This window comes from Emydura macquarii, unplaced genomic scaffold (genome assembly GCF_026122565.2).
Source record: "Emydura macquarii macquarii isolate MOO-44397 ecotype Brisbane River unplaced genomic scaffold, CSIRO-AGI_Emac_v2 contig_2768, whole genome shotgun sequence".
Taxonomy (NCBI): domain Eukaryota; kingdom Metazoa; phylum Chordata; order Testudines; family Chelidae; genus Emydura; species Emydura macquarii.
This window is the reverse complement of record NW_027132905.1, coordinates 35,254,518-35,264,895: the sequence shown is the minus strand read 5'-3', so window position 1 is coordinate 35,264,895 and position 10,378 is coordinate 35,254,518. Positions and strand designations below refer to the sequence as shown.

The following is a 10,378-nucleotide window of genomic DNA, read 5'->3' as shown; positions in this document are numbered from 1 at the left end:
TATATCCACGGACTACATTTAGAAAGGCCCAAAAAACCAGGACTGACCTTAGCCAGCACCATTGTACACCCCGGGTGCTTCCTCCCTTTCAGAATGATCATCCTGGGTGGGTATGCAGTGCTGTTAGAAGAGTTCTGTGTAAGTGTGAAAGTTGGTCTCTCTGTTATTGGACCAACTTCTGCTGGGAAGAGATATTCCCTTCCTCACCTGGTCTCTATAACATCCAGGCTATCTCATTAGTGTGAATCTACAGAGCCTCTTATCCTACTTCTGAGTCTCCAAGGAAGCTGCATGCACTTCCTTGCTTTTACCCTGAGCAAACATAGTCAGACAGAACACCAGAGGTTACTAGTTCAGATATATTACACATTACATCATTTTATTGCACCAACTGACTCATTAGATCAGTTTATTTAGCAATTAAACAGTATTAAATGAGGGACTTGTATCAGCATATACCAGCCCTGGCCCAGCTGACAGCACAGCCTACTCCCTTCTCTAATCAGCACCCAGATACATTTATCTCCACTCCTAGAGACAGGAAGAGAGCAGCAGTACCTGGATATGGGCTAGCAGGGAACACAATTTATAAGGAAAGAAATCAGGTGAGACTTTAAAAATCTGTAATTGTTATTAATATAACTATTATTATTATTTATTTGTATTTTGGTAGTGCCTAGGAGCCCAAGTCATGGATCGAGATGCCATTGTGCTAGGTGCTGTACATATCCAGAGTGAAAGAAGTGGTCCCTAACCCAAAGAACTTACAATCTAAATAATAATGAATAATATAATTGAATAATATAACCTGGATGCGAAGGCAGCAGACTTTGTGAGCTTTGTAGTAGCCCTGAATCTATCAACTCTTACCCCTAAACTCTGATATCACACCTATATCCTTACCTGCTGCAACTCCCACTAGTCCCTTCCTGATCCCTGAGACTCAGTTCTGCCAAAGCACCTTAACCTTGACCAGCAAAACCCCTTCTTCTCCATTAATCACTGCCAGTTGTTCCTGATAACACAGATGGTTTTCTGATGTAGATAAATAAACACTGGAGGAGAGATTCAACTCACGACACTTCTTTCATTTGTGAGTTACCCTGTCTCTTGAGAGAATGCAGTCAGATATAGTGAAGTCATGTTATTGAGTCCCCACACCCTGCCTATGTCATTGAGGCCTGTAGTTGTATTTGAATGGTTTGAGAGTCCATAGTGACCCCACGAGCACCCTCTAGACTCAATGGAAAAGGTGGTGTCCTATAAGGAGAGCTGGATATGGAAGGAGAGATGATGTTGCCCAAAACATTTTAAAGAAAGCTTGTATTTTATGGATGAGGAAACACATTATCTCTTCAAATCTCACTTTGAGTGACTGTTTGTGCAGTAAACGCTTGAATATCTGCAAAGCAACATGCTGTGGTTGCTGAACAGGAAAATGAATTTCCTGGGTTGATCTCTCTAGGTATAAGGCTGCATATCCTGCGGTCTTTTTATTGTTTCACAAGTCTTCATTCTTCTGCATGCACTGCATGCTTTTTCTTGGAATCAAACAGATAAAAATAATTCTGGTCATCACTGATTTTCATACAACTACTTAGTCTCGTCTAAGGATTTCATCACACCTGAATCTCTTTAGAAACAGATTGAAAACTGTAATAGTAATGAACATACAGATCATAGCGGAGCAGTGATTAAGGGGGTACATATTTGAAGGATGTGTAGTTGGGATATGGATGGCATAACAATACAAAAGCCCAGTGCAATTTGGGATAAATACAATACAGATACACAATTAAACTGAAGTTTTAGGGCCAAATTGTCACATAGACCTTTATGCAGAATAATTTAATAACAACCCTTCTCACACAGAGCAATTTATATTTTCACAGGACTCTGTATATAGAATCTGAGTGTCAAGATATGTAAATGTCCACTTTCTAATCACAAAAAGTTAACACTGCCAGACTGACAGGTGTACCTTCAGAATCTTGCTCAAAAGCGGGTCCCTCTTTGAGCTTGATCTTTCTGACACAACTGACACCTAGCCTTTAAATAGCAGACAGCTTTAAAGAGCCTAGTCACTTGAGGTTGCTGCCAGGAGAAAGCAGGTCCTCAAAGAGCTTCTGAACTGAATACCCTTTCCCTGCATTTCTTCTGCTCTCCATAGCTGGGCAGCAGGATGTTTTCATTTCCACAGCATTAAATCGCCTCTACAGCTGGCAATAAAGCTATCTTCACCTTTGCACCCCATAGGAAACAGATACTCACTGGACCTTTCTAAAGTGGGAGGATAAAGTCTCCTTTTTGTCAGCTGGAATAACCTGGTTCAGTCTCTTGACTGAGAGCTGGGAGGCGCCACTCTCTCTGCATGAAATCCTGGCCCGGTTTTAGTCATTAGGAGCTTTATCATTAACTTCAGTGGGGCCAGGATTTTATTCTCCCTCCCCCCACAGGGACTTTTCAGGCCTGACAGGACTTCCTCCAACCATATGTGAGTTCAGGGTTTGAATGTGGAACTTTGTGCTGCAAATTCCCTGGTGAATAAAGGTCAAACATCTCTGCATCAGGTGATTCTCCCCACTCTGCCCAAACAATGAGCTGCTATTGCCAGGCAGACAGCTACCTCCAAGACATGCTCACTCTGTTATTTTTGTAATCACTGTTACGGTGCCATAGGTGTGCACCGACATCCCCTCTGTCTAGTCTTGCCATTTAACTATGGATTCCCTTCAAATCCTGGTGGTGGGTGGTTACTATATTTGCAAATATTTACAGGCTGTAACTGTGGCTTAGCCCCGTGGCCCAGCAGCATTAGGGGAGGTCAGAAGGCAGCTCTGCAGAGAAAGGAAGGCCTCAGGATGGTTTGAATTAGCACAGTTAGTTCAGAAGTGAGTCCAAGTATGTTTACAGGATACTTATGGCTTCTTCTGACCCATCAGTGTTTGTTATACCAGCTCAGAGCCAATATACCAACCTGTAACTCAGCCCCTCCGCTATGTGTGATAAACGGGTATATATCTAAAGGGATTCTGCATTGGTGTCAGTCAGGACAATGTTGCAGCCAGGAGAAGTCCAGCTCAAGGAGCAGGGTGAAGGCATATGTAGGTCTAAATTGTGTACATGAATCTTCGCTTCTGGTTTCCATGTGTTACACCTGTACATATAAGTCATCTCCATGCAGTTCTCACTGTCTGCAAAGGGCCTGGGCCAGGAGGACTATCAAGATAGAGGATCTTGCAGAACAAGGGACATGTTCTTTCTTTGTTGCTTTCCTTAATCTACAGTAAATCACCTAGGCTGAGAGTCCATGTTTGCTTTTTGTGTGTGAAACACACAACATGTTAAAGTAGGGAAAGGGGCTTCTCTCACTGACACCCATGTTACACTCCTCCCCATCCCTGCATTGGGGCTTTCCTTGCATTACCCTCCTCTGCCAGTCCTGTGTGTGTGTGTGACTTACGTCCACCTGCACTCACACATAACGGGCCAGATTCTGGGGTGATGTGAAATGGGGATTAAGTTATACATGGACAAGAGGGTCAGAGTCCAGGCTTCTGAACTGGTGCAGTTAATCTGCAAAGGGATTGGAAGAAGGTGGCTGTTACTGCAGATAGCCTCAGTTTTAGCCACCTCATGATCTGGCCATGTGTGAGTGCCAAGGGAGGTGTAGATTCTAACTCCTCATTGTGTTACATGCTTTGGGATCCCACAGTATAAAATACACTAGAGAAAATGACATCCCCCACCTAGTTCTAACCCAGTGTTTGTGTTTTTTTTCAGACACAGTTCTTTCTTCTGATCGGGGAGAGAGAAATGCTGTTGAACAAGAGCTTGCTGCCTGCCCACCTCAAAGGGAGGGCACTGATGATTCATTTACATTAATCTCTCTACCTTTTGCACTCTGAATTCATGCAGACAATGCAAGCGAAATTCTTCCTCTGCTGCCTGCCCCACCCTGCAATTGCACTCCTAGACACCAGCCTATTTTCAAATCAGTCTCAGTCCTGCCTTTAGCTTCTAATTTCCAAAGAGCCATAAAGAAGTCACGACCCTTTAGCTGCTACCACTTGATAAACAAGTCATTTCACAGCAGTGGTCATTTCCTTCCATTAGAGACAAGGGCTGTTCCCTTGGCAGTCCTGCTGAGTGTGAAGTGGGCCTCGACTGGACAAGATCTATGAACAAAACAAACAGCTTGTGAAGTAGCATTTCAGCCCAGAAGCCTGCATTGTCCCATAGATAGTAAGCAGAAACCATCATATGAATCTTACTTGCATGGCAATAATTATCATCAACTGCAATGGGAAATTAATAAAGTTGAATATTCCCAGGGAGAAAAATTGATGCTGTGTGTGTGTCTGTGTGCACATGTGAGAGAGAGAGACTATGTGCTGTGTACGAGTGAGTGTGCCCAGAGGGACATATCATGAAGTCCATTCCTTACCTGTCAAGAGTCTCTTGGAAGCTACTGGGAGTTTTCTCTGAGTAAGAACTTCAGCGTTTGAGTGTGTGTGCATTTTCAGGCATGCACATGTCTCATAGTAACTGGAGTGAGCATCAGTTGAGGAATACTAGGATCTTTGTTCTCTGGGTTTGTTTGGCTTTTTATAGTAACCCAGTCATGTAACTGAGATGCCTACCCTCCAGTGTGCACATGGGTCTCTGTATTTGGAGTTTTGTAACGCTCTGTGGATTTCAGTGAGAATATGTATATGGAGTATATGAAGAATCTGGAACACTGAGTAAAAAGATGCACAGAAGAATCACAGTAAAGGGAATGACACTGAAGCATTGCTGTTGGTTGTCACATTAGGAGATAACTGATTGTGCCAGACCTTTGTTCCTCATCTGTTATGTAAAATGAGGCCCTGACAGGGGAACATATGGGCTACAGTAGCTGGGCGGGCACAACAGAAAGGCATTCCAGCAGAGTTGCAGTCTGCCTACTGAGTGTTTTTGAATATGTTTTGGCTTCAGTTATGCTCTCACAGTTACTATATTTAATGTGCAGGTGTTTGGGGTAGGGATGTGAGAGTTTATTAACAACTATTGTTACGATAGGCTCTGTTGTTTGCAGGGATTATTTGTTGCCCTTCAACCTTTTCTCTCTTTTTCTATGTTGGCTGAAGCATTTATATCCCATCATCTGCTTTCTTTTTAGCTGTCAGAGGGATTTTTGACAGCTTCACTATGGCCTAGCAGCCTCTCACTGGAGGAGAATTAGTCATTTCCTTTCAATAATGGGTGAGTTCATTGGCTCAAGTGACTAATAAGCACCCACACTAGCTGCCTGGAGAGTGGGAGGAAAATAAAGAAACTGGTTCCTGTTTGGCTCTCCGGCCGAGCCTGCTGGACTGAGCCTGCTTCCTAACCCAGCTAATTAGAGCAATGCTCAGCACAGTAGTGCTGATACACATCTGGGCTATGCTGCTTCTGCTGAAACCCAGAGCTGCTTCAAGCTTGTAATTTCGAGGGGCAAAAAACCCTTTTATACTTTTAAACAAAACAAAAAATCTTAAATAATGTGGAGCATTCCTTACCGATTTTGCATTACAATCCTGTGAGACATGAAGAAAATATTTTCTAGCAGACAAACTTAAGCCTGGAAACATCTGTTCTGTACTAGCACCTCTCTAAAACTACCATATTGTTCTCCAGGATCTCAGATTTTATTAAAAAGCAAGTCTTTAATTGTTGTTGTTGTGAAGAAAGCCTAAAAAATATGAACCAAGTGCAGCCAATACAGAGATGTCTGCCTACATTGGCAGAGAGCCTGGAATAATAGCTCAGAGAGGTGTGAACTGCCCTATTCATCTCAGTGAGGAGTCAACAATGTAAACATTTAAATTATCATTGGACATCTGACTTAACTATTTCATGCCTCAGGTGTGAAGGGACTGGGAGGGTCACAGATCTACACTATTGGTTCTCAACCTTTCCAGACTACTGTACCCCTTTTAGGAGTCTGATTTGTCTTGCGGACCCTACCCCAAATTTCATTTCACTTTAAAACTACTTGCTTACAAAATAAGATATAAAAATACAAGAGTCACAGCACTTACTGAAAATTGCTTATTTTATCATTTTTACCATATAATTATAACATCAATTGGAATATAAACATTGTACTTTCGTTTCAGTGTATAGTATATAGAGCAGTATAAACAAGTCATTGTCTGTATGAAATTTTAGTTTGTACTGACTTCGCTAGTGCTTTTTATGTAGCCTGTTGTAAAACTAGGCAAACATCTAGATGAATTGATGTACCCCTGGAAAACCTCTGCATAGCCCCGAACTCCTGATCTTCACAATTTACTGCAAGTAATGTCTTCTTTTGGTTCCACAAATAGGCAGCATTTGGGAGACGCCACGAAGGAGGAAAAAAGGCCAAAGAGACTACTATAATGCCTGGGCATATTCAAGTAGCCTTGTGTAGCCAAGTGGCAACACAATAACATTTTAAATAGCTGCACAATCTGCTGTGATTGGAATCTGATTTTGGTGACTCACATGGGTGGAGCTTGGAAAAGTACCACCTGTTTATACCCAATTTACCCCCGTGAAAGATCTAGTATGCATAGGCCACTGTCAGCTATGGCTTTTAAAAATATTTTCTAGGCAAAGTAGAAGACTCACTTAACCTATGTTTTGTGCCTGGTTAGAAGACTCTAGCCCAGCCAATCGATGTTAGAGTAGTTATTGAGCATACTCGTTTTCATAACGAAGACAGGGCTACAGTCGTCTCAAATCGACGTGGAAGAAAAATTACTTCCATGTCTAATAGGGATTATAGGCCTTATTGTTTTAATAATCTTCAATTTCTCCCAATTAGGTTTCTGTAATTTAATAAGTGATATAAAAACAGCACTGACACTCAGGAGGATGGGTTTGGTTGCAGTTTGTCACAGATATAACCAAAACAAGAAAGTCCAGATTTAGCTTGGTTGTTGATGAGGGCATTATAAATGTGTCTGGCCATGCTGTCTTAACTTTAACATTTTGTTACAAACTAATGAAAGACCAGGTGCTTCTTGGAGGTTCCTTTTGGTTTGTGTTTCACCTGTGCTCTCAAAAAAGAGAGGTGACTCTAGAATTTGCTTTGTCTGTGAGCTTATTCAACGATTTTTGCAAATATTTTTGATCTGTCTAGATAACTACAAACTTTGAGGCTGCTCTTCATGCAGCCTTTTGCATTTGAGACAAGTTCTCTGGAAGGAGGCCATGGGAGTCAGCTCAGCTCAACAGAACCCACAGGTACTGGGTTAGCAACAAAAGTGATATTGCAGACTGAGCTCTCAGATACAGCTGGAAAAGTCAGAATAGACATTAACTCTTAGTGCTTTGCTAGCCTGTCTTTGGCAAGTTACTGGCCTGGTACATGATGATCTTCTCCCAGTAACTGGGGACTATCCATTACTATTTGTCTTATAAAATATTTATACTCCAGTGTTAGAATGAAAAATTTCCCTGGACAAGGTCTGCTATTGCATCAGAGTTGAGACCCCTAGTCTATGAACATTCTGGCAGAAGCATACGAGCTGCTGACTGCAGTAACCTCTTACCCATTAAAAAAAGCCAACATTACACTGCAAATTTTGAGTTTTCTTCCTTAAATAATTATAATAGATCAGTTCTCAGCATATAGCAACCCCACAGATTCTGATAGATGGGGGAAAATAATAATGCATTATTGGGGGAAATCAAATACTTCATAGAGCTTTTGAGTTGCTTGTCTCACCCATTCAAAAGCTGCTGTTCTGGAAAGAGACAGATGACAGAATGAAGGCATTTGATTATCTTAAAGACACATCAGTCTTCTGTCACCTCAGTATGTGTATGTGTGTGTCTACCATTAATGTTGTTGGGGGTAAGGTATATGATTAATTAAGGGGAGGTGGCACTCTATAAAGGAAAGATTGCGGCTTCTACCCTGTTAAATACATTGACCATGTTTGTTTGCACCAGTGGTAAAATGTGGATTAAAAATGCCTTGAGAATATTCCTTTCACAGCCTGATCTGAAGAAAATTGAACTATAAGGTGCTGTGTCCTTTAGGTCTTGGCTGCAGGTATTGCAGATCTTCCCTCGAGTAAATCCCAGGCAGGGCTTGGCTTTAGCACAGCATGGTGACATCCAGGCCTTTGGGGGTCTACCTGTGGGACAGGCCAGAGGCAGACGACCTATGCTGCTTGTTAACATGCTGTGCTGCTTTTTTTTCATTGTGAATTCTGCACCTCTGAACTATTTGACAATGTGCCAGATTGCCAGGAAATGCTATTTTAGCATTTGTTTTGTGGCTGTGGAGCTGACTGACAAGATCATTGGTAGCATTTTCTGTATCACAATTTGCACTTGTACCTATACTGTTCAATTTCATGTCAGTTTGCCTCCAGCAGCAAACACAGCCATTAGAAGAAGAAGGCCACCTCAAGAGCATTGCTCAGTATGTCAGCTGTAGCTATAATTGTAGCATCTACTTTTAAACCAGATGTTCTCTGGTGATTCATGCTAAAAAGTCCAGTCAAATTTGGCAGCTCAACATATATTGTCAAACACAAGGTTTTGAAAAGTGTGTCACATTATACCAACAGCATATTATGGTTACTAGCAACAAGATGAGTAAAAATATGTTAATTTGTACCATATGTGAGTTAGTACAGTAAGCCTCTAATCTAGATCCCAGAAACGTCACAATTTAGGGCACTAAATCTTTTCCTCCATGAGTCATAACTATCTTTTTACGATTTGAAAGCCAGTTTATGAATCATTCATTAATACTCCTGCTTGTATTTGGTTAGATGGAGGTTTACTCCTATGCCAGCTTCTGATGAGCTCGACCAGGCTCCTCCTTCCTGCTGACAGGAAATAACCCTATCTGAAAATTATTAAAGAAAGTCTATTTTACATTCATGCCCATGCTCATCCAACCTGCTTCTGGGATGCATGAATGAGTCAATGAATTGCACAATACACTCTATCCCCATGAGTAGGGACTGTCTTTCCTGTCCAGATTCCATCTCTGGTTATGATGAACTACCAGACCAGTTACGACCTCTGGAACCAGTCACTGAGCAGACAGTCAAACCCTTAAGGAAAAAGGGAGTTTACTTAGAATTTTGTTGATCATAAAGGATATAATTCGGTCACGGAGGTCATGGTTTCTGGGTCTTTCCAGGACTTCCAGGATTTCTTCTGATGCAGCGCTGGAGCAGCTGGAATCAGGGCTTCCGGAACAGCTGACCAACCGCCATCCCCCAGCTCAGCTAGCCAGAACAGAGGCCAGGGTTGAGTCAGTCCCTCTGGGAGTGGGGCAGCAGGGTCTGCCCCTGCCACAGCAGCAGCAGTGGGATTGGAGCAGCTACAAGCCCTGGCAGCGCTGTTTGCACCCCCTCTACAGGTATTTTAGTAAAGTCAGAGACAGGTCACTCGCTTCCATGAAGTTTTGTTTATTGCCCACGACCTTTCCCTGACTTTCACTAAAAACACCTGTGACAAAATCTTCACCTTTTTCATCTTGAACTGACTGTGTACGGCAAAGCACCACCATAATATGTACTGTCTATGACTTCTGTGTAGAAGGGATGATACTCAACCTACTATTGCAATGCTCAAAACAGGGAAAACGATCTAACACTTACTGTTCTTTTATTAATACTCACATCAGTTACTGAAGAAAAACCAAACTGATAAGAACATCAGGACATTTTTATAGATCTATTGGTAATAGATATTAACATGATTTTACCAGGCTCTTCTCAGCTTTATCAAACACTGGTTACCTTCCATCCTTACAGTGTACAATTTTGAGACAATTTGTGTTCATAAATGTAAGCTGAAGCTTTCACTTAGTATCAATGACACCAGTGAATTATTATTTTAATTAAAATAAGTAAGATATTAACACTTGGTATTTTATATAAATCTAAAAAGCCAAATACAGACATTTATACAGCACGTGTGAACCAATCACACACACACACACACACACACACCCTTTTTCTCATTACATAATTCATTTCTCTATATATATTTTTCCTTTTCCATTTGTTTCCATTTTACAAACCAACAAAATTTTAAATTTAACAAAGAAATAGGCTTTAGAAACAGTTTTAGCCTTGCTATGAATCCCACTAACAGGAATATGGCCTTGAAAGTCCATATGATTGGAGTCATTTAAGTGAGTCACTTCCAAATCCTCTGACTGCTCGCCCCCAGTAAATGAGCCACTTTCCAATTTCTAACAGCTTTTTATTAATCACATGGAGGACAGCCCATGACTGGCTATTAATGAATCATGAATGAGGGAAAAGTGAACTCGCAAAAGTATCTGTAGGTGCAATGGGAGTTGAGGAAAGGCACAGAGGGTGGGTGTATC

At 41.6% G+C, this 10,378-nt stretch overlaps 1 long non-coding RNA gene across 1 annotated transcript; it reads left to right on the top strand.

The window, feature by feature from the left end:
• Nucleotides 1-508: 508 nt before the first annotated feature.
• LOC137165383 (uncharacterized) lies at nucleotides 509-5,052 on the top strand. The gene is made up of 2 exons (XR_010923357.1): nucleotides 509-605; nucleotides 3,784-5,052. It is a non-coding gene; the product is annotated as an uncharacterized lncRNA (long non-coding RNA).
• Nucleotides 5,053-10,378: the final 5,326 nt, after the last annotated feature.